Here is a 25,730-nt window from a genome sequence, read left to right on the forward strand (position 1 = left end):
CTGCTAACCTATCAGTCATTTAGTTGTAGATTCTGTGCAAATGGTTCGAATGGCTCTGAGCACTATGGGACTTAACATCAGAGGTCATCAGTCCCCAAGAACTTAGAACTGCTTAAACCTAACTAACCTAAGGACATCACACACATCCATGCCCGAGGCAGTAGTCGAACCTGCGACCGTAGCAGTCGCGTGGTTCCGGACTGAAGCGCCTAGAACCGCCCAGTCACCGTGGCCGGCTAGATTCTGTGCAGGCTTTGTTCTAAGTGAGGGCATTATTATTTCGTTTGTCTTTTTGTTTTCATCACTTGAAGCTAAGTGTGTGTTATTGTATTCAGCGATCACCATAGCGTAAGTCCAGTTCTTAGTACAGGAGAAATAGACTAACTCGCATAAAACTTTAAATATGTTTCTTTGAATACAAAGCTCTTCCATATGATTATATGAGTCCAGATCATTGTTATTAACAACTTGGAAAAAGTTCTTCCAATTGTCTGTTTCACGAAAATCAATAATGGTGTCTCCTGAAAAACGTCATTTTTTGAGTTTTCGGTTTCCCTGGAAGCCTAGAAATTTAGACTGTTGCCTTAGTTGGAAAATGTTTAGCCTGATTCTTCAAGGTTTTGGAAATATGTAGTTTGTTTAGTCATTATTATGAATTAGACTTTCAGAATAGAAGCGACCAGATTTTGCGTGGACTTGAGTCTTGCCTAGTCACACAAAATCGTTATCGTTTTAGATCAACCACATATTTGCTAATAGATAACTGTGTGTCTTACATTGTAGTGATAGAGATAACATCAAGTTCCATGATCAATCACAATAGCTCCATCTGGAATTGTGATGACATGAGTACTTCTAAGGCACACAGGGAAGGTTGGTATAATAGCATCACTATAGACAATAACATCAAGATGCATTTAGGGGTTAGGCAAGACTCGAGGTAGCTCTGACACAGTCACGTACCGTGTGAGTATATACGTATTATTATAATCAGTTTAGATGTTATGTTTCTTTCTTTTTTAGTTTTTGAGTTAAAATTCTCCTGTATTAATGCATATACACGAAGAGCTTAGATTCAGTGTTTGGTAGTGGAGAACTAATAGTAATCAGTCTGGGTGGCTGTCGAAGTTAAGTAGACTGTGATAGTAGAATTAATAAATTGTTATAAAGCAAAAATATTTACTACTATGTGACTACTGTTTCCATTACATCATATTTACAACCTGCTTTAAATTTTCTAGATAGCAAGTTTATGTGTAATAATTCAAAATATAAAAACTAAATAAAAAATTCCCCAATTTTCCTACATAATAGTCTACAAAAATTGAAAGAAAGATAGAGAACAATACTCAAAACAAAGGTGTCTTTTATATTTAGTTCTAAACATTGCACACATAGTCAGTTCTTCGAAAAAGCAGAAATTACCAAACGAAATGAAATTTACTTAGCTAAGCAAACAGTTTAACTATATTTAACCTAGGAAACGAAAAATATTATAAAGCAGTGAAATTTTAAAAAACACCTTCGGAGTACTGGTGAAATTTACAGTGATGTAGGAATATTATATTGAAGTTACGTGTAGTTTTTCTCCTCTGAATGATATATATGATTCTAAATATTTTACTTTTAATAAACAACAAATAACAGTAATGAACTAAGATCTGCAGAGGTTATAAGGTTTGGAAGAGTTTAGGCAAGTTTTTTTCAAAATGATGCAATGACAGATTGAAATTATGCTTGTTGTAAGGAATGAATATAGTAGAACGTGTTATAGAAAAATGATCAAAACAGAGTACACTACAAACGTGAAAAATACGTTTTCCATTTGATATGAAAGTAAATTTACAATCAATTTGTCATAATACAGATAATACGGTAGTAAGCAGCACTAATGAAGAAAATATTTCCAAGCAATATGAATGTTCTCAAGAAGTCAAAACACCGCAAAATTTTCAGAAATGTAAATCAACAAAGAGTAAACGCTTCAATACACACTAAAGTATGATAAAAAAATAAGAATGAAATACAAACGATTACAAAGTGAAAAATTTCAAGGAAATTGAAACAGAAACAGTATGTGCAGTACGGAAAATAAATATGGAGAAAAAAAAACAAAATGTTCTTTAAACTTCGGGATTTTTGTTCAAAAAGCGAACAGATGATAAAATTTATAGAAAAAATAATATTCTTGTAATATTTTTATTCCTTATACATTAGGCGAAAAGGCCATGCGAATTTCAGTAGTATGGAAGTAATGTAATTTTAGCTTTAGCTAAAAAATTAAAGTTAAAATCTTCTTAGCTAGATAAATATCAACTGAAGAAGACTATTGCTAGTTATTGTTAAAAGTTTGAAGAGCCATAGGTGATCATTTTGTGAGTCTTCTTTTTACTGACGTGCATATGCAAGACGAATATATAAGAGAAAGAAAAAGAGTCTGTGTACTACGCTATGAAGTATAATGTTGCAGACCAATGCAAAAAATTTTACTAACCTTTAAACTATGAGGAATGTCGATAGGTGACGGCAGGATTTCTGTTAGAATTCAGGAGCGCAGAGTACTTAATGACATTACTAAGCCGTTCATAATATTCTAGACCAAGAGCTCTGAGCTCTAACGAAACTCTCTAAAAAATAAGCCACTTCATTAATTAATAGACAAAGCCCCGCGGCAGTGTTGTGTAACGACATCCTAGCGCCTGCATGTCAGCCCATTCTTCTTGGAAGAGGGCCCATTATAATTTCACTTTCAGTGTTACAACAGCGCCACTTTTAGACTGCTGTTACTTTATTGCAGCCAGCTTGTGGCTTTCTTTCGCCACTGCAACTAATACAGGTAACCTTACATAAAAATGGTAACCCGTCATGAAGCAATTGTTAGCAATGATGCAACAGTATGTTGTAAAATTATACCTTTCGCTTTTTCGTCAATTTCTGGCTCACTTACGTATCAGTTCTTGTTAGTCCGTAAATGTTGCTTTCGCGTACTCTATTCGCAGACATAGAGAATGATGTTAATAAATCACTCCCCGAAAAGCGCGTAATTTCTTCCTCGCAAATAGTAGATATAATCTCTTATACTGTAATGTAAAAGCCAGTAAAAGAATCTTTTTCAAGAGATTTCTTAAATAAATGTTAGTGGGTACATGCAAAAGTTTTTCCATTCATTTACAAATAGTATGCATTTTTCACGTTAAATAATGCTTTCTAACATTGAAGTTTCATTTTACAATACTAATGAACCGTTTTCATATGCTTTGGGGTTCTTGTGGTTTTCGAGTAGTTAGATTATTGTCCACTCACTTCTTTATGCCTGTGCTCTCTAAACAGTGTACCTGCGGCATGAACCGACGAACTTTGGAGTAAACAGTACTTAGAAGCACGAGCATCCACAGCACCACTTATAAATTCAGGTATTTTTTGTACTGATAAGCATGCGATGTCAATACACAAGAAAGGCGAAGCTTATATTCTCCATAGAATTTTCTCATGTTGAGAAATTGGAAGGAGCCATCTGTTTTACTTGGTATGAAACTTTCTATAGTCAAATTTTCATAAATTCTTCTTTACTTCCGACAACCTATTTCAAAAGACTTTGCTGTTACCTTCTGGACTTCAAAACTGATGTGCAAATGTGCGTTTTACTGTACATTGTGATTTTTAAAACTTAACAGTCATCTGTTAGCGCTACTTATATGGACATGACAATGTGCACAAAGTGCTTTTTAATTGTAAATGTTTCATTTCTGACAAATCTTTGTATAACGTACCACATTTTATCTATTAATATGGCAACGTGGCATGAGGTACTAAATCACAATAATCACATCTTGTAACAAAAACTTTTGAAGACTAGAAGATGACAGGAAAGTCTGTCGAAAACGGGTGTGGAAAATAGAGAATAATTTATGCGATTGGCTATATAATATTTTTACCGGTTAGCTTCCAGTCTTTACGTCTTACATACCTGTTAAAATCGGGACGTCAATTATATACATTATAATTATAAAATAAATTGTGTCTTAATCATTGACAACTTCCTGTAGCTGACTGTAGAAGGAGAAGGGCTGGAAACGCTAAAAGCATGACAAATAACTTGTCAGAAGAGACTGGAAAAGCATATGGACCGCACAGAAAAAAAGCGCTGCCCATGAGAGCTCCGAGATCATACCAACACCATTTGACTCATTAAAAGAGTGATCTGTTATTTCGAAGAGTCCACTGTATTATATACGCGTTAGGACGGTTTTGACTCGGACAGTTGGTAGAATAAACTGAATTTGAACGAGGTCGTATTGCCCAAGACGATGGACATGGAGCGCTATCTGTAATTTAGGGCCGCGCAGGATTAGCCGAGCGGTCTAAGGCATAGTTTGTTCAATAAAGATTATTAAAAAAAATTAAAAGGGAGAAGACAGAATATGTTATATTTAGTTGTATTCAATGTTATTCTAATAATTTGTTTACCTAACACTCATTTGTATATGTTTAACTGGTACCTTGAAGAACTGTTGCTTTGTGTATATATATGTACTCTCAGTTTGCTAAAAAAAAAAAAGAAAAGAAAAGGCCCTGCAATCACGGAATTTGCGGCTGGCCCCGGCGGAGTTTCGAGTCCTCCGAGTCCTCCCTCGGGCATGGATGTGTGTGCTTGCCCTTTGGATAATTTAGGTTACGTAGTGTGAAAGCTTAGGGACTGATGACCTTAGCAGTGAAGTCCCATAAGATTTCACACACATTTGAACATTTTTGTCGTTCTGGTTCAAATGTTTACCGAAGTGCCGTACGCTAGAAGACATGGGCGTTCACTGTCCTTTTTTAAAAATTTTTTTTTAACTTAGTGAAATAAAATAGATGCATTCGTAATAGAGTTTTATGTAAAATGAAACACCAGGCCGTTCTGCAAAAATATCGCGAATGTGATACTGTCCCAGGCTCTATTAGTACAATGGCTACAAGAATTGCGCTCTATCAGTCTCTAATGCAATCGATTACACGAAAAATCGGTAAACATTTGTTCCCTGCGTGTTTCTTGCTCGACGAGTGCCCACCAACGCCACGCTGACCGTCTTTTACCATCAAGAAGCAATGTCACCCAGTCGCGGCTGGAGTGCTGGTCATTTTCCGTGTTCCACTGACCTTATTGTCAGCTGTCCGTACAGCCAGTATTATGCTAGATTGCTCTGGAACCATTCTATAGAATGGGATCAAGAAATTCCGCTTAAAAACACATTTTGTTTGCAACGAGAAACGAGATGACGTTTTCGTTGACACTCGGCGTCGTGTGGAATAAACGATGAGCAATTTTTGTATGGACTGACTCCACCTCGACATTGTACAAATGAAATTACAAGTATCAGCCGAAACAGCAGATAAAATGCACATGGTGACACGTAAGTGAAACGCGCGATATTTGTTGAAGTCTAGGACGCCGCATCAGAGGAACAGCCATTGATGATCACACGGCGAGCGTAATACAGATTTGGACTAATGGTGGACGTGGAGTGTCAGTTAGGATAATTAGGAACCGTTTGACAGGAGGTGAAGTGAAAGAAAGCGTTCCGCTCAGCAGGATAAAAAAAATGGTTAAAATGGCTCTGAGCACTATGGGACTTAACTGCTGAGGTCATCAGTCCCCCGCCGGCCGGTGTGGCCGTGCGGTTAAAGGCGCTTCAGTCTGGAACCGCGTGACCGCTACGGTCGCAGGTTCGAATCCTGCCTCGGGCATGGATGTGTGTGATGTCCTTAGGTTAGTTAGGTTTAATTAGTTCTAAGTTCTAGGCGACTGATGACCTCAGAAGTTAAGTCGCATAGTGCTCAGAGCCATTTTGAACCATCAGTCCCCTAGAACTTAGAAATACTTAAACCTAACTAACCTAAGGACATCACACACATCCATGCCCGAGGCAGGATTCGAACCTGCGACCGTAGCGGTCGCGCGGTCCCAGACTGAAGCGCCTAGAACCGCTCGGCCACTCCGACCAGCCCAGCAGGATCCCTCTTGTGCCTCAGTACTGTGTAGCTCTTCTCCGATGGAGCAACGAATGTCGAAACAGGAGTGGTCAAGGGCCAAATTTGTATTTTGTGACAGTAGGCGATTCTGCCTTGGTGTTAATGATTTTCATAAGCGAACGCAGCATCGACCAGAGGCTTGACAACTATGTGATGCTAACACGAAATGCATCCGCACTTGCGAATACGGGCAACCATTAGCTGTATAATGGAATAACGACAGTAAAAATTTGTGCCGGACCAGGACTCAACCCAGATTTCCCGCTTTACGTGGGCAGTCACCTTAACCGCTTTGGCCATCCGTGGATGAGCTACAGCCAGACCCCAGCTTCCATATGCCGTCGTTCATGCGTTACAACCTGCACACGTACATATTATGTAATTCGCGTACTGGGGGAGAATATTTTAATTGAAAACCCCTGGTTGGTTGGTTGGTTTGGAGGGAGCAGACCAAACAGCGAGGTCATCGGATCAGGGAAGCGGTTCTAGGCGCTTCAGTCTGGAACCGCGCGACCGCTACGGTCGCAGGTTCGAATTTTGCCTCGGGTATGGGTGTGTGTGATGTCCTTAGGTTAGTTAGGTTTAAGTAGTTCTAAGTTCTAGGGGACTGATGAGCTCAGATGTTAAGTCCCATAGTGCTCAGAGCCATTTTTGAACACGTGACAAACCCAAGGTGAAACACGTCCAGACGTCGTGAGGTTGGGTGGCCACCCCTAATTACACATGTCGTACGTCGTAGGCTCGGCGGACTTGTAAAACAGGACAGGCGGCGAACTGTGGCAGAACTAACATCAGATTTTAATGCTGGGCAGATTACAAGCGTGTCTGAAAACACAGTCCCCCGAACTTTCCTAATGATGGGCCTCCGCAGCCGACGACCCATGCTTGTGCCAAAAACACCACTCCATCAGCAACTAAGACTGAAATTGGCACGTGGCCACCGGCGCGGGACGTTGGCGCCGTGGCAGAGTGTTGCATGGCCTGATGAATCCTGATACATGCTTGATCATGCCGATGGGACGCTGGGAATCCGTCGTCTTCCAGGGAATCGGCTCCTTGTAACGTGTACTGTGGGGCGGAGACAAGCTGACGGCGGCTCCATTATGCTCTGGGGAACATTTACGTGGGCATCCATGAGTCCAGCGGAGCTCGTGCAATGCACCATGACGGCCAAAGAGTATCGTACACTGGTTGCAGACCACATACAACCCTTCATGATGATCGTTTTTCCCGACGGTATTGGCAGTTTTCAACAAGATAATGCGCCATGTCGCAAGACCAAGAGTGTGATAGAGTGGTTCGAGGAACACAGTGGCGAGTTCCAACTGATGTGCTGGCCTCATCAAATCGCCAGATCTGAACGCGATCGAACACATCCGGGATGTGGTTGGACCTGGCGTCAGATCTCATCCTCGGAATTTACGGGAATTGACTTTTGTGTGCAGATGTGGTGCTAGCCTCCTCCCGCGACCTACAAAGGCCTCATTGCTTCCATGCCACGACGAGTCGCCGCTGTTATTCGTGCCAAAGGTGGACATACTGGGTATTACGTAGATGGTCATAATGTTCCGGCTGATCAGTGTACAGTCATTGCTAAGCGACCCTTCACGTGGCGTAAAGTTCGGCGCCATTGGACAGTGGATGACTGGAAACGAGTGGTATAGAGTAATGAATCACGCTATTATCATTTCTTGTAAACACGGAGGAGGTTGTGTTGGAAATGGAAATGTGTTGTGGCTAGGGCCTCACGTCAGGTGGACCGTTCGCCTGGTGTTGACGCCACTTCGGCGAGTTGCGTGTCGATGGGGGATCAGATGATGACGATGAGGACAACACAACACCCAGTCTCTGAGTGGAGAAAATCTTCGACCCAGCTGGGAATCGAACCTGCGCCCATTGGCACGATAATCTTTCACGCTGACCAATCAGCTACTAGGGCAAACGAAAGTGGTGTTACGATATTTTTCGTGGTTAGCGTGTGATCTCATTATTATGCTCAAGAAAACGATATATACGAAGGGATATGGGCACATTTTACAGCATTGTGTACCACGTACCGTCGAGGAAGATTTTGGAGGCGATGATTGTTAACATCAGCATGACAAAGCACCCTGTCCTAAAGCAGCGTCTGTGAGGCAACGTGACAGTAAAATTCTTGAAATGGACTGGCCTCTGAGAGTCCCAACCTGAGCCCCATGGAACACATTTGGGATGAGTTAGAACGTCGACTTCGCTCTAGACCCCAACATCCAAAATCACTACCTTCCCTGGTCTTTAAGAGGAATGAACTGTCATTCGTCCTCAGACATTCAGACACGTCATTGTAATTGTCTCTAATAGATTTCAAACTGCCATAAAGACGAAGTGTGGATACATCCCATATTTATATCCACTGGCAAGTGTCTGCACACATTTGATCAGACAGGATATGGTCACCGTCAACTGATTCACCAGTATCCTTAAGTTGTTAGTGTCAAATAAATGTGTATGGCCGGCAGGTTCTAGGCGCTTCAGTCTGGAACCGCGCGACCGCTACGGTCGCAGGTTCGAATCCTGCCTCGGGCATGGATGAGCATGATGTCCTTAGGTTAGTTAGGTTTAAGTAGTTCTAAGTTCTAGGGGACTAATGACCTCAGATGTTAAGTCCCATAGTGCTCAGAGCCATTTTTAAATGTGTATATAGTTAGAAATATCCGTGCAGGTCATACATCTGAGACGTTTTGACGTGCAGAAGTTCTTATTTGAGCTCAAGGTAGCTCGAGGAATGTGGTTTTTTGACAATGGTTTCCTTAGAAAAATAGTTCAAATGGCTCTGAGCACTATGGGACTTAACATCTTAGGTCATCAGTCCCCTAGAACTTAGAACTACCTAAACCTAGCTAACCTAAGGACATCACACACATCCAAGCCCGAGGCAGGATTCGAACCTGAGACCGTAGTAGTCCTGCGGTTCTGGACTGCAGCGCCTAGAACCGCACGGCCACCGCGGCCGGCTGTTTCTTTACAGTTGTCTGAAGACTGTCATATATACATGCGGTATTAGTTTCACGTTTTCCCCATAACTTGTTCCTTGTGTTGTGAATATTTATCCCAGAGTTGTGCTTCCAACGACTTTCAGAGGACTTTAAACAACCTACTGACACGTAAGCTGGAAGACGAAGACTGGATGAAACATGTTCTACTTATGCGCCCACTTTACCGTAAGAATAATAATGAATATTAAGTAAAATGCAAGGCTTACAAAGTAGAAAAGTTCGTCAATTTAGCGTTAAAACTAAAGCAATGGGCAGAGAAAATGCTAACGAACTAGGATTGAGAGGGTCAGCTGAGGTGGCCACGTGACGGAGGGGCGCACGTAATGAGGCAGGATTGAGGAAATGGTCTACAGTGGCCAGAATGGAGACAAGAGCCGCGCACCGCGCAGACGTGATTGGAATGAGGAAGCGCGCAGCGTGCGGGTCCGCCCGTGCTTAGCCTGGGGCTGCCACCGCCCTGAGGGGTGCTGCGTCATATACAGCAGAGTCAAACAGCAAGGCTCGAATATCGATGATACTGATAGAAATGTGGAAATTAACAGACGAATTCTTCACTTATCGTATATTAAATTAAGGTTTGCCTGTATTCACAACAGCAATAAACAGAAGATGTGCGCCGCTAACATGTGCAATAAAGGAGATACCTTGCAGTCTTCAAGGAAACTAAACAAATAATCCGAGGGGTAGAAACTAGCACCACAAGACTGTATCACTCCGGGGAAACAGAGAAAAACGAACCTTATGGTATGCATCTATATAGCAATAGCAGCACCTGCATGAACAGTGATTGCCGTTATATACAGTATGAGTCAATCAGCAAGATACGACTACCTCTGACATCCCGTCATAGGTTTGCAAACAAAAGGAAGAATTTTTCATTTTCTGTCTAATAAATTAGTACTTGCATGGTGTTCACAATACACTTAATTTACAAATTTGTTTTGGCCGGCCGGTGTGGCTGTGCGGTTCTAGGCGCTTCAGTCTGGAACCGCGTGACCGCTACGGTCGCAGGTTCGAATCCTGCCTCGGGCATGGATGTGTGTGATGTCCTTAGGATAGTTAGGTTTAAGTAGTTCTAAGTTCTAGGGGACTAATGACCACAGATGTTAAGTCTCATAGTGCTCAGATCCAGTTGAACCATTTGTTTTGAAAAAACATCGCTCAAATGTTTTCTGAGATGATTCGAGTAGAAGTAAAAAATGAAATAGATTAGAGAAATAATAGTGCACATTTTAATGATGCATGGAATCATGAACAGCAAACGAGACGCCGAATGAGAATTTAAAGTTCAATGTTTAACTCAGAATTTTAAAGAGTACTACAGGATTCTCAGTCAGCACTTCGTTCGCTGTTCACGATTTCAATCATCACTCAAAGTTGCATCAAATGTTTCACAAGTCTATTTTATTTCTTCCTTTTAGAGAAATTATTTCACAACATGTTGGACCGGTGTTTTTTAAAATATTTTCTTGTTTTTTAGATCATTATTTTACTTTTTATTTTTGTGGAAATAGATCTCACAGTGGTCAATTTGACACTCCATTCTTACGTTTCCCACTCTTCTTTTGGCTACGAAAAGTCGGACAATAATTTTTCCTCAAATAACTCATTTTTCCTAAATCAGTCTGATTACTTTCAAGCAATTAACCTTTTTTTGCAGAACTAAACATCATGGTGGTCAATTTGATATCCCTCTCTTCGTTTAGCTGTGAATATTCGTACAAATTTTTTTTTCTTAAATCACTAATTAAGTTTTTCTAATTATCCTGGCTACTTTCAAGCAATTTAATCTTTCTTTGTAAAACTAGACCTCACGCACGTCGATTTGATGCCCTATTTGTCCAGTATCCATTCTCGTTTGGCTATGAAAATTCGGACAAAAATTCATTGTGTAATTTTTAGGGATTCATGTTTCACATTTGACCAAAAAATATGCACAGAACATCTGTTTTTGAAGGACTTTGCTTACAATCTCCAGAGAAAGGAAATCAGTAATCCTATGGATAGAAAGTAGCATCTCATGCACTGTAGCTATTGTTGTATCTTAGCTTCGTTGTTCGCAGAATTATTTCAAAATTAAGAATAGAAATATAAGAAGTAGATAATTCCAAACACAACAGTTTCACTTCAGCTGTAGAACAGTTTTTCACATATATTGTGACACGTCTCACTTTTGCGGTATCAGATATTTAATTCTTTTGTAAGATTTTTTTTCTTTTCTATTATTTTAATGATGACATAACATATAATCTTCGATTATTACAGTCCGCATTTTGATTAAAATATATATGATCTAAAGCTATTCATCAAGTTGCTGTTGTCTTCTACGACGATAGGCATTTAACTGATATTATTTTAGTAAGCCGAAAGCCGTGTAACACGAAGAGCAAACGCATTATAACACGCTCTCTATCTATTAAATCTAGAAATGAAAGACAGATCTATTTACTCTTTCGATAGCATCGTTGCTTGTGTAAGGTTATAAAGATGCCGTGAAAGTGATCACTTCTCAGTTCTATCCAATGTCCCTCTCGGTTGGGTTCCAAACGCTCATAAATGGACGTGAGTCTATTCCCTTTTGTCACACACTACGTCACCAAACTCTAAGACAAAATGTACAAGTTTTTCTTGGGGTAAACCACAGAAGCGGATATTATGATTAAAACAGCAATGTAGCAGATTCTAACAGTTACCAAGCAAGTTCTTAAAAAAATGATATTACTGTGGTGAATTATTTAGAAGAGTGTGGAATACATTCAATTTGTGACTTTCTGAAGCAGACATCTAGCAACACATACGATCAGCCAAACCAGCAAGGAAGTCGTTTATCAAAATGTTTTGATTTTTATAATGGTATGTAATGGTTGTTCTACTAATCGACGTATAGATTAGTTGGAGATTAGTTTCACGCCCTTTCCGGTCTGCGAATAAATTTCTTTCTGAAATAGAAATTTGAGAACAGTTTTTGAATTAATGGCATACATGAAAAAGAAAAGCCGGCCGGGGTGGCCAAGCGGTTAAAGGCGCTACAGTCTGGAACATCGTGACCGCTACGGTTGCAGGTTCGAATCCTGCTTCGGGCATGGATGTGTGTGCTGTCCTTAGGTTAGTTTGGTTTAAGTAGTTCTAAGTTCTAGGGGACTGATGACCTTAGAAGTTAAGTCCTATAGTGCTCAGAGCCATTTGAACCATTTTGAAAAAGAAAAATAACATTGTCACCTGAAACGAGAGATTGAAAGTTTTGCTGTGGCCGCCACAATTATTACCATGTCAATCTAAAAAAGCATACGACATTACCACTTGTTATCTTCGGTTAAATTTTTTACGTACTTCGTAGCTGGCACGAGATTGCTGCCGCTTATCGAAATTTAAAAGAGGAAAGCATTCGATTCCACAGAAAATAAGGACTGTCTCAGCAGCTGAACTGCAGACAAACTTCAGTCCAAGGAGATAGTTTTGAAGTATATCTCTATCTGAAAAATTTAGAAATTTGTGGTAAGGTCTTATGGGACCAAACTGCTGAGGTCATCAGTCCCTAAGCTTAGGCACTGCTTACTCTTACTTACACTAACTTACGCTAAGGACAACACACACACTCATGCCTGAGGGAGGACTCGAACCTCAGACGGAGGGAGCCGAGCGGACCATGACAAGACGCCCTAGACCACGCGGCTAGCCCGCTATCCGACAAAAATGACGTTGGTCTAAGAATAAGATAAAACGTGGCTTGAAATCATAGCTGCGATGTTTGAATTACTGTAGGCAGAAGAAGCTCAAGTATTACACACTGCAACTCAAAGAGAACCTCAACTTACCTTTAACAGGATACGATCTGAAATGCTACTTCAAGTCGGTAAACAACAAGAATCCACTTTTTACAAACACATTCTTTACGCGTCTCGGATACGGCCTATCATCAGAATGTCAGACTTTTATCACAAGTTAAGGAAACACGATTGTAATTCATCCTTAACCGCCTACAAAAGGAAGAGCATCATCGCCAAGATCTTTGTTGTCGGCGTGAAAGTAGGTTTCTTTTACATCGTTTTTTACATTGCGGCAGACAAGCTACTGAATACAGGTGAGAAATTGCGGGAATGTGTCATCTGTCCTGATCTATCGTTCGAGTTTACTGAAGAAAGGCACCAGTAGACCGTGCCGAAAATATTGTGAATGCGGCTGGGATGGGCACCGTGGCGTTTAGCGCCTTAGCAGCAAGCAGAGACACTGGTAAGGCTTCTAAACACGGCGGCGCCCGCTTGTCGATTCACCGCGATGTTTGCAGGAGCCGACCTCGCAGCGTTGCGGTGGCGTCGTATCTGTTCTCAATATCAAAATGGTGGTTCAAATGGCTCTGAGCACTATGGGACTTACCATCTGAGGTCATCGGTCCCCTAGAACTTAGAACTACTTAAACCTAACTAACCTAAGGACATCACACACATCCATGCCCGAGGCAGGATTCGAACCTGCGACCGTAGCGGTCACGCGGTTCCAAACTGAAGCGCTTAGAACCGCACGGCCACACTGGCCGGCGTTCTCAATATCGTTTGAGGTATTACATACCATGCATATTACTCTGTCGACTTTGCCTCTGCGCTGATGCAAGCTGCAACCCTTTGCCAGTAAGAGGGCTCTAAACTGCAGCGCGTAACATGACGATGTGTAACGTAACTATCTCGGTGCCCGTGAAACACCGTGCTGCAATCGAGTTTCTAACCGCAAAAAACGTCCACACATGGACCACCTTCTCCTTCACCACGACAATGCCTGACCACACAATCGGACATCTTGGGTTCACTGTCAACGATCATCCTCCGTAAAGTCCCGACTTGGCCCCTTTCTAGTTTCCTCTGTTTTCATAACTTAGAGAACACCTTCCAGGACTTCGATGGTAATGAATCGGTGCAAGCAGAGGTGAGGCTGTGGCTCAGTCAACAAAGTCAAACATTCTCCAGTAATGGTATCAACAAACAGGGCTTTCGTTTGGAGAAATGTGTTCGTCGCAAGGGTGACTATGTTCAGAAATAAATATGTAGACATGAAGAATAAAGGCGTAGAATGTTAATAAAGTTTTTTCTGTTTAAAAAGCTTTAAGAGTTTTTAGTTTTCAAATAAAAAATTCAGAGTTATTACTTTTCAGCACGCACTCGTATACGATCAAAATGATTCAGATGGCTTTAAGCACAATGAGACTTAACATCTAAGGTCATCAGTTCCCTCGACTTAGACCTACTTAAACCTAACTAACCTAAGGACATCACACACCTCCATACCTGAGGCAGGATTCGAACCTGCGACCGTAGCAGTCGCGCGGCTCCGGACTGAAGCGCCTAGAACCGCTCGGCCACCGCGGCCGACAGTTAACTATCCCTTGATGCCTCAGTATGTGTCCCATCAATCGATTACTTTTTTAGTTAAGTCGAACTATAAATTTCTTTTCTCCCTAATTTGTTTCTTTACCTCCTTATTAGTTATACGATCTACTCACCTAATCTTCAGCAATCTTCCAGAGCATCACATTTCAAACTCTTCTGTTAGCTTCTTATCTAAACTGTGTATCGCCGATGTCTCACTTCCATTCAAGGCTACACACTAGAAAAATACCTTCAGAAAAGACTGTGTAACTCTGACATTTATATTCAGTTTTAAAAAATTTTCTTTTTCGAAAAGACTTATGTTGTTATTGCCAACTCGCATTTTACATCCTCTCCGCCTGAGTTGTTGTCAAATATTTCGCTTTACTTCAAGTGTATCATTTCCTAGTGCAATTTCCTCAACATCGCCTGATTTATTCCACTACATACAATTACCCTGTTTTACTCTCATCGATATTCAGCTTATATCGTCTTTTCAAGACACCCTTTATTCCGTTCAACTAATCTTCCAAGTATCTTGCCGCCTGTAACAAAATTGCAGTGTCATTGTGCAAGTTTCAAGATTTTATTTCTTCTTCTACCTGAACTTTAATTTCCTACCCTTGGCTCTCTTTGCTGCTTGATCAATGTACACATTGAATAACGTCGGGGATAGCCTGCAATCCCGTCTCTCTCCCTTCAAAACAACTGCTTCCCTATCGTGTTCTTTGACTCTTATAACTGTATGATGGTTTCTCTACAAGGTGCAGATAACCTCTCGCTCACAGTGTTTTATCCCTGCCACCTTCAGAATTTCAAGAAATCTTACTCAGTAAACAGGATCAATACCTAACCCTTAACTTAAAAATACTACAGTCGAATGTTTGCCTTTTTTTAAACCTATCTTTTAAGATAAGTTGTAAACTCAGTATTGCCTCGAGCGGTACCGTGTTTCTCCGGAACGCAAACTGATCTTTCCCAGTCTTCCCATTTTTCTGTAAATAATTCGTGTCAGTATTTTGCAGCCATGTCTTGTATTGTATTGTATTGTACTGTATGTTAACGGGGGGCCTAGGAACGACGGAGAGGCTCCGTCCCCACCTCAGCCGCAGTAGTCCACAACCCTACGACGACTACCGCAGTCCACTTCACCCCGCCGCCGCCCCACACCGAACCCTGGGTTACTGTGCGGTTCGGCCCCCGGTGGACCCCCAGGGAACGTCTCACACCAGACGAGTGTAACCCCTATGTTTGCGTGGTAGAGTAATTGTGGTGTACACGTACGTGGAGAACTTTTTGCCGTAGACCAGGCGCTCCTACCCAGTCCGGAAAGCCGTGAGTTAGACAACACGGCTAACCGGGCGGGCCAGCAATAACTTACTAAATTGGTCCTTTCGTTAGACACGTGTTGGAGGAAATGATGTATAGCTCGACTCTTCTTGGAATGTGCACTGTCTGATCAATACCTATTAGTGGATATTAATGTGGGGTGTGTCCACTAGTCGCCTTTATGACGGCTTGAACTCTGCTGGGGACACTTTCAAATAGGTGTCTCAACGTCTGTGGAGGAATGGCAGCATATTCTTACTCAAGACCGTAAGCAGAGACGGCAGTGATGCTAGACGCTGGGGTCTCGATGAAATCGACGTTCTAAATCATCACATAGATGTCCCATTGGGTTCGAGTTGGGACTCTCGGCAGGCCAGCCCATTTCAGAAATGTTATTTCCACAAACCATTGCATCGCACATGCTGCTTTATGACTCGGTGCACTGTCATTCTGATACAATCAGTCGTTGTCTGCGAACTGTTCCTCTGCTGTACGCATTACATAATGCTGTAAAATGTGCCCATATCCTTCCGCATTTAACGTTATCTTCAGCGCAATAATAGGACATCCACATACCGTAACACCTCCTCCTACCTCCTCCGTACTTCACTGTTGGCCCTACACTTTACTTGGCAGGTAGCATTCTCCAGGCATTCGCCAAACCCAAACACTTCCATCGGATTGCTACGGGGTATGGTGTGATTCATCACTTCAAATCACACGTTTCCGGTCATCCACTGTCCAGTGGTGTCGCTCATCACCTCAAGCGTCGCTTACGATGGAGCTGCTCAACCACTGTATGGCATTCATTTTGACTTCCTATGCATAGTTATTGTGATAGCAGGACTGCTGGTAATACTCTGGAACTCACGAGCGACTTCTCCCGCTGATTTCATGCGATTTTTTTAACAGCAACGACACCCTCCCCCCCCCCCCCCAATTCTTGACGGTCCGTCTCCGTTAGTAGCCGGCCGCTGCGGCCGAGCGGTTCAAGGCGCTTCAGTCCGGAACCGCGCTGCTGCTACGGTCGCAGGTCCGAATCCTCCCGCTGATCTGTGATGTACTTAGGTTAGTTAGGTTTAAGTAGTTCTACGCCAAGAGGACTGATGACCTCAGATGTTAAGTCCCATAGTGCTTAGAGCCATTTGATTCTACGTTAGTACATGAAGTCTGCTTGGTCTTGGATTAGCTGTGGTTGTTCCTTAGCATTTCCACTTCACAATCGCCTTGGACAACTTTAGAATGTTTTAAATCTCCCTATCAGATTTGTTACTCAGGTGACAGCCAATGGGCAGGCCACATTCAAAGCCACAGGGCTCTCCTGTCCAATCCATTCTGCTGTTACAGCTTCCCTACAGACAACACTTAGTACCTCCCTTTATACCGACGGGCCCACCTCTCGTGAGATCTGGTGGCCAATTTCAGTTTACGTAGGGGCGTCCGTATGCTTTCGCTCAGATAGTATACACTTTGTGATGAAAAGTATCCGGACACCCCAAAAAACATAGGTGCAATGTGCTGCCACCTACTGCCAGGTACTCCATATCAGTGACCTCAGTAGTCATGAGACATCGTGAGAGAGCAGAATGGGGAACTCCGCGGAACTCACGGACTTCGAATGTGGCCAGGTGATTGTGTGTCACTAGTGTCATACGTCTGTACGCGAGATTTCCATACTCCTAAACATCTCTAGGTCCACTGTTTCCGATGTGATAGTGAAGTGGAAATGAGAAGGGACACGCACAGCACTAAAGCGTACAGGCCGACCTCGTCTGTTGACTGACAGACCGCCGACAGTTGAAGAGGTCGTAACATGTAATAGGTAGACATCTATTCAGACCATCGCACAGGAATTCCAAACTGCATCAGGATAAAATGCAGGTACTATGTCAGTTAGGTGGAGGGTGAGAAAACTTGGATTTCATGGTCAAGCGGCTGCTCATAAGCCACACACACCACGCAGGTTAACGCCAAACGACGCCTCATTTGTTGTAAGGTGCGTAAACGTTGGTCAATTGAACAGTGGAAAAACGTTGTGTGGAGTGACGAATCACAGTACGATCCGGTGGCAGGGTGTGGGTATGGTGAATGCTAGGTGAACGTCATCTACCAGTGTGCGTAGTGTCAATATTAAATTCGGAGGCGGTGGTGTTAAGATGTGGTCGTGTTTTTCATGGAGGGGGCTTGCACCTCTTGTTGTTTTGCGTGGCATTATCACAGCACAGGCCTAAATTGATGTTTTTTAGAACCTTCTTGCTTTCCACTGTTGAAGTGTAATGCGGGGATGGCGATTGCATCTTTCAACACGATCGAGCACCTATTCATAATGCACGGCCTGTGGCGGAGTGGTTACACGACAATAACATCCCTTTAATGGACTAGCCTGCACAGAGTCCTGACCTGAAACCTATAGAACACCTTCGGGACGTTTTGGAACGCCGACTTCACGCCAGGCCTCACCGACCGACATTGATACCTCTCCTCAGTGCAGTGCTCCGTCAAGAATGGGCTGCCATTCCCCAAAAATCCTTTCAGCACCTGAACGAACGTATGCATGTGAGAGTGGAAGCTGTCATCAAGACCAAGGGTGGGCCAACACCATATTGAATTCCAGCATTACCGATGGAGGGCGCAACGAACTTGTAAATCATTTTCAGACAGGTGTCCGAATACTTTTGATCACATAGTGCATATTTTCGGAAGTTTAGCAGTATTCCTCTCCTTAATAAATAATGCTTCTCTTGAAGCGTCTGCCACTGTAATTTGTTGTACAGCACCGTAACGGTCTCGCACTTACTAATCGATCCCATAACGCCGCTCTTCTGCTCTCCGAACTGGTCCCTGACTGATGAGCAATAGTTAGGAATCGGTCTTACAAAAGTTTTGTAAGCTACTTCTTTCGTGGCTCACCTTAATATTCTTCCATTGAACCTCAGTCTGATATCAGCTTTCCCTACGTTCCCTACGATTAGTTTTATGTGGTTATTTCTCATCAGATGGTTCCTCCGGTGTACCTTACCGCTGTCATTGTATCAAACAGCAACCGCCAATAGCGTAATCGAACAGTTATGGGTCTCTTCCCCTATTTATGCGCAGATCGTTACGCTATTTATGTTCAGGGCCAACTGCGAGTCCCTGAACAAATAATCGATCCTCCACGGCTCTTCCTGCATTTCGCGGCAGTGATCTGAAGTTGCAACCTTTCCATGGATGACAACAGCATCTTTAAATAGCCTCATGGAGCTTTCCACGTTGTCCACTAGATCATTTATGTATACACTCCTGGAAATGGAAAAAAGAACACATTGACACCGGTGTGTCAGACCCACCATACTTGCTCCGGACACTGCGAGAGGGCTGTACAAGCAATGATCACACGCACGGCACAGCGGACACACCAGGAACCGCGGTGTTGGCCGTCGAATGGCGCTAGCTGCGCAGCATTTGTGCACCGCCGCCGTCAGTGTCAGCCAGTTTGCCGTGGCATACGGAGCTCCATCGCAGTCTTTAACACTGGTAGCATGCCGCGACAGCGTGGACGTGAACCGTATGTGCAGTTGACGGACTTTGAGCGAGGGCGTATAGTGGGCATGCGGGAGGCCGGGTGGACGTACCGCCGAATTGCTCAACACGTGGGGCGTGAGGTCTCCACAGTACATCGATGTTGTCGCCAGTGGTCGGCGGAAGGTACACGTGCCCGTCGACCTGGGACCGGACCGCAGCGACGCACGGATGCACGCCAAGACCGTAGGATCCTACGCAGTGCCGTAGGGGACCGCACCGCCACTTCCCAGCAAATTAGGGACACTGTTGCTCCTGGGGTATCGGCGAGGACCATTCGCAACCGTCTCCATGAAGCTGGGCTACGGTCCCGCACACCGTTAGGCCGTCTTCCGCTCACGCCCCAACATCGTGCAGCCCGTCTCCAGTGGTGTCGCGACAGGCGTGAATGGAGGGACGAATGGAGACGTGTCGTCTTCAGCGATGAGAGTCGCTTCTGCCTTGGTGCCAATGATGGTCGTATGCGTGTTTGGCGCCGTGCAGGTGAGCGCCACAATCAGGACTGCATACGACCAAGGCACACAAGGCCAACACCCGGCATCATGGTGTGGGGAGCGATCTCCTACACTGGCCGTATACCACTGGTGATCGTCGAGGGGACACTGAATAGTGCACGGTACATCCAAACCGTCATCGAACCCATCGTTCTACCATTCCTAGACCGGCAAGGGAACTTGCTGTTCCAACAGGACAATGCACGTCCGCATGTATCCCGTGCCACCCAACGTGCTCTAGAAGGTGTAAGTCAACTACCCTGGCCAGCAAGATCTCCGGATCTGTCCCCCATTGAGCATGTTTGGGACTGGATGAAGCGTCGTCTCACGCGGTCTGCACGTCGAGCACGAACGCTGGTCCAACTGAGGCGCCAGGTGGAAATGGCATGGCAAGCCGTTCTACAGGACTACATCCAGCATCTCTACGATCATCTCCGTGGGAGAATAGCAGCCTGCATTGCTGCGAAAGGTGGATATACACTGTACTAGTGCCGACATTGTGCATGCTCTGTTGCCTGTGTCTATGTGCCTGTGGTTCTGTCAGTGTGATCATGTGATGTATCTGACCCCAGGAATGTGTCAATAAAGTTTCCCCTTCCTGGGACAATGAATTCACGGTGTTCTTATTTCAATTTCCAGGAGTGTAGTATATTTTAACAGTACCTGCCTACCGACTCACATATTCGCGCCAGATAACAACAAGAAAGCTGCTGAAATACAGGATGGTGTTAATTAAACTTTCGCTACTTGAGACGGCCCCTCAGAAAAGCGAGTGATCGTTGGGAAATGAAAATTCGTGGAACCATTTGCAATGAGATGCGAAAGAATAATAACTAATAAAGCAGTAAAAAAAATTTCGTGTGACGAGGGCCTCCCGTCGGGTAGACCGTTCGCCTGGTGCTAGTCTTTCGATTTCACGCCACTTCGGCGACTTGCTTGTCGATGGGGATGAAATGATGATGATTAGGACAACACAACATCCAATCCCCGAGCGGAGAAAATCTCCGAACCCGGGCCCTTAGGATTGATAGTCTGTCGCGCTGACCACTTTCTTTCTTTCTTTCTTTTTTTAATCTCATTTTGTTCGCTTTTGTTCGTTACATCTGCTCGGGGTGGACGTCGTAAGACAACCGTTTAAGTTCGTTATTGATCGATTAACTCAGCTTTTTTATTACAGAGGGCACGAACCCTCTGACCGAACACGCTGAGCTACCGTGCCGGCTGACCACTCAGCTACCGGGAGCGGACAATTAAGCAGTGAAAGAAACATATTTTAATGTCCACGTGTGAGGGTAACATTTGTTAAATGCGTACCATTTTTGCGTTCTAGGTTACAAACGTTGTTCGATGTGACGACTATCTGCAACCGCGACAACCTGGAACCGCACTAGAGATGCCATTTCACAGCCGTTTGCAGCACTTTTCGAACGGTAGACCATGGAGTGTTCAGCTAACGTGACACAGCTCGGGCACCGCTTGAAGGTAGCATTCTGCGTCCATCATTCACGGCCATAGCAGCAGTAACTTCTTCTACAAGTCGTTGTGTAACTTAACCGTCGGCTTCTCCCATGAGCAGTTCCTAAATCGGAAGTAAGTACCAACTTCCGAAACATCAACTTCAACCCCGGTGCGGAAAGACGACTTTTCCTTACACCTTTAGTGCGACAGTAGTCGCGGGGAGCAGCAGAACTATTGCTATTGTTTTGATAAAATAGCTTTACTGTTAAAGCTCCGTTCACCTTTTCCACATCCATATTGATTGTCTGCAACTGTAATGCACACTGATGCTTTTGTTTCAATCCCATGTCGCCGTACGTGTACCGGCGCCTAACGGCCAGTCTTGATACTAACACTACTAACAACGCAAATCTTGCAGCGCACAGCCTGAACATTATTCCTATAAAGTTGTGTAGTCATGCGGTAGATATATTTCTGTCTACATTGGATCAAGTAACAAAAGATTAATTACAATCACCCTGTGGCTAATTTCACAGAGCGTAATATGAAGATGTGACTTCTCGTTACAGTAAAGAGTGAAACCCTTGTTGAGGAAGGGAATTAAGATTTAAAGTCCGGTCAACGACTATGTCATTAGAGACGGTCTGCTTTGAGGGAACGATTATAACTTTCGTCCCTCACAACAGTGTGAATAACAACATTAAAATGGTATAATGATAACGATGTTATCACATTCTCAGTACATTCGAAATTATAAAGCTAATAACGAAAAAAATTAAGATCATTCCATATGTGTAATGAGATTAGAGAGAACTGCAGATGAAAAAGAGGTGCTGTCATTTCTGAGTATTAGAAAGTAATAATAGACTGTAAGTCGGCAATAGTTGACGGAAATACTAACATCAGCAAGGAGCAAGCTGTTTCAAACAAAAACAGGCTTGTTGCGTTGACAATGAGCAGTAGCGCGGTAGCCACAGTTGCTATCCAATTAGTCGTTCATCGCTGGGAGTTTCTTATGACAGCGCACATCAGGAAGAGCAGGCAGACACCCGAGCCTCTGGGAACTGAGCGTGCAGGGCGAGGAAAAAAGCTCACCACGTGCGAGCGCTTTATACGAATGCTCACGAGGAACAGAAAACAACGCGACCCCTCTGTTTGCGTCCAGTAGACTACTGTATGCTTCCGAAACGTAAGGAGAGAGGATGTGGGAGAGGCGAGGTGTGGAATCGACAAAATGAATTCAGACGGAAGGATCTTAACGAAAACCAGTGGCTAGAAATGACTTACTGGGGAAACTTGAGAGCATGAATTAGTGGAAAACAATTCATACGCTCTTGGAGGTTGACTGAATGTTCGATTTTTAGAGTGAAGACATCAGAATGACCTTTTGAGGTATCCTTGTTCTGTATTGGACTGAGCCGAACGTTAACTTTATTTTAAAAAATAGTTTATTATGCAGTAAAAGCAGCAGTCTGTTTTTAACAAATCGATACCTCCATATCGAATAATTAGTTCAAGAGCTATTGTTGCTAGGGCATTTGTTGAAGAATTAAATGGTGAAAGGGGATCTTGGGTCATTTTGGACCCGCCGACAACAATAAAAACCGTCTAACAATGGAAACGCGCGGAGTTTCAGCTCGCGCGCCAGTGTAATCTCAGTAAATTGTGAGGTGCACCAGAGACCGGGAGTTCGCTGATTGAAATTTACTGAAAGTGAAGTAAGTGCCATCCCAGGGTCCACTTTGACCCGCTATTCCAGATACGGGATTTTTTTAGTCAGTGTATATTTTATTTTGTAGTGTTTCAGACACTTTTTTGCTACAATGCAGCCGGGTCTCACTGAAAAAGAAATCTGTGAACTATTATTAGACGAAAATTATTCAGACACAGAATCTTTGAGTGATTTTCAACCTTGTGATGAAGAGAACATAAGTGACGATGACATAAGTGACGACGAAAATACACAACAATAACGCTCTTCAAATTCAAGCAATTCATCGTCTGATGATTCAGTAGAGAGAGATAGCCGGCTGTCAAGTAGTGCTTATTTTCGAGGTTAAAATCGATTCAAGTGGTCTTCTCATTCACTAGCTAGGTCCAGAGTCAGAAGCCACAACAACATCACTCACCTACCTGGTCTCATCGGTACAGCTCGTGAAAAACGGAACATGTCACCAACTGAATCATGGCAGTTGCTGATATCAGATGAAATGATCGCACATATTTGCACTCACACTAATCAGAAAATAACAGAATATTCAGAAAAGTATTTAAACTAATGCTGCTTACACTAACCATGTGAGTATTATGGAAATGAAAGCATTCTTTGGGTTGTTGCTATTATCAGATGTATTCAAATTTGGCCGTGAAGATATAGAAAGTTTATGGGGCAACTGATGGAACAGGCCGAGATATATTCAGAATAACGATGTCAAGAAAGCGATTTATGTTCCTGTTATCTGCTTTGAGACCTGATGCTGTGAATTCTAGGGAAGAAAGCAGAACTAATGATCACGCTGCTCTCAACTCAGAAATACTTGGAAATTTCATTCAGAACTGTCAAAAAAACTGTAGCGTCTCAGAATATTTGACAATTGATGAAATGCTTTGCCATTTTAGAGGGAAATGCTTTTTCAGGGTTTATATGAAATCGAGGCCTGCTAAATATGGCATCAAGATAATGTGCCTTTGCGACGCTAAAACACACTATTTACACAATGCTTTTATCTACACGGGCAAAGCAATCACTAATAAAACAAGCCAACTTTCAATTCCAACACAGAATGTACTGCAGCTTGCAGAACCTTTATTTGGAACAAACAGAAATGTAACTGCCAATAACTGGTTCTCTTTTGTGTAGCTCGTTGACATACTGATTAAAAATGGTTTGACTTACGTTGGAACGATGCGCAAAAATAAGAGGGAAATACCACCAGAATTTTTAGCCAACAAACAACGGGTAGTAGGATCTACGTTATTTGGTTTAGTGAAGGATGAAACATTGGCATCTTATGTCCCAAAAAAGAATCGAAGTTTAGTGGTGATCTCATCAATGCATCATGACAATACAGTCAATGAAAACAGTGGAAAACCTGAGATAATTGAATTTTACAGCAGAACAAAAGGTGGTGTTGATACATTAGATTAGAAATGCGCACCGCTACGGTCGCAGGTTCGAATCCTGCCTCGGGCATGGATGTGTGTGATGTCCTTAGGTTAGTTAGTTTTAAGTAGTTCTAAGTTCTAGGCGACTGATGACCTCAGAAATTAAGTCGCAACAATGCTCAAAACCATTTGAACCATTTATAGAAATGCGCCAATTATTCAGTCCCTAGAAGAACTCAACGATGGGCATGTGTAATTTTTTCAGCAATATTTAATGTTGCGAGTGCAAATGGATTCGTGTTATAGAAGGCATCAAATGCTGAAAAACGTGTGAAACGTAATCATTACAAAAAAGAAATTGGACTAAATTTGATAAGGCCATTTATCAGAGAAAAAAACGATTTAGTATTCTCCGTTTTCTGTAGATTTGAAGAGTAGGATAGATAATTTTCTCGGGGCGGTTGATGAACCAAAAAATTACCTACGACTAGAAAATTCACCTTGTAATCAAAATGGCTCACGAAGAATAGGAAGATGTTATCATGTGGTTCTAAAACTGAAAGTAAACAATCACAAAAATTCGATAGATGTTTTAAATTCATCTGTAAACGGCATGCAGAAAAAAGTGTTGCGTACAAAGTGCCATTCTTAGTTCAGGTACTGATATAGATAACATTTGGACACTTCCATGTTTCGTTGTCATTATTTTATTTCTGCCTGATGCCATAAAGTGTCCCTATTCATGTTAAGGGGAAGTTATGAGAAACTCCATAGTATATCTAGGGTTTTTAATCTAAGCCTTTATGTAATCATGTACCATTCCAAAGTAAGGTATTAAAAATTGTTGTAAAATATGAGACATAGGACTTATAGTTAAAAAAAACGAGTGTAAAATTTTTGCTCAATAAAAGTTGATTTATATTTGAAATACAACTTAATTTAATTCAATCATTACGCATTCACATATGAATTATATCTTTTATGGGGATTATGTTGAATTTTCATTCAAGGGTCCATTTAGAAACGCGATTCCAGTTACGTTCGTCAAAATATCGATTCCGGTTAAGGGTTAAACTGAGGACTGAAGCAATTGCAGCATTGCGTGAGCAGTAACCCCCAATGGCATAGACAACAGGCGAGCAAACAGACATAATAACCCGTTTACATGCAGTCCAGTAACAAAATTTGTTTGGGACACTGCATATACTCGTACTACGTGGTAGTTTTAATAGGCCTCTGAAGGCTTACTGTAGATCTGGAACTGTGCTGGAAACCAAAAAATGACCTACTACTAGAAAATTCACCTTGTAATCAAAATGGCTCACGAAAAAGAGGAAGATGTTATTCATGTGGTTCTAAAACTGTCAGCAAACAATCAC

At 42.6% G+C, this 25,730-nt stretch overlaps 1 protein-coding gene across 1 annotated transcript in view; it reads right to left on the reverse strand.

Moving 5' to 3' along the window:
* LOC126470785 (uncharacterized) overlaps nt 1-25,730 on the reverse strand; it is a 742,455-nt gene that overhangs the window by 634,094 nt on the left and 82,631 nt on the right. The window lies entirely within an intron of this gene.

This window comes from Schistocerca serialis, chromosome 3 (assembly GCF_023864345.2).
Source record: "Schistocerca serialis cubense isolate TAMUIC-IGC-003099 chromosome 3, iqSchSeri2.2, whole genome shotgun sequence".
Classification (NCBI taxonomy): Eukaryota; Metazoa; Arthropoda; class Insecta; order Orthoptera; family Acrididae; genus Schistocerca; species Schistocerca serialis.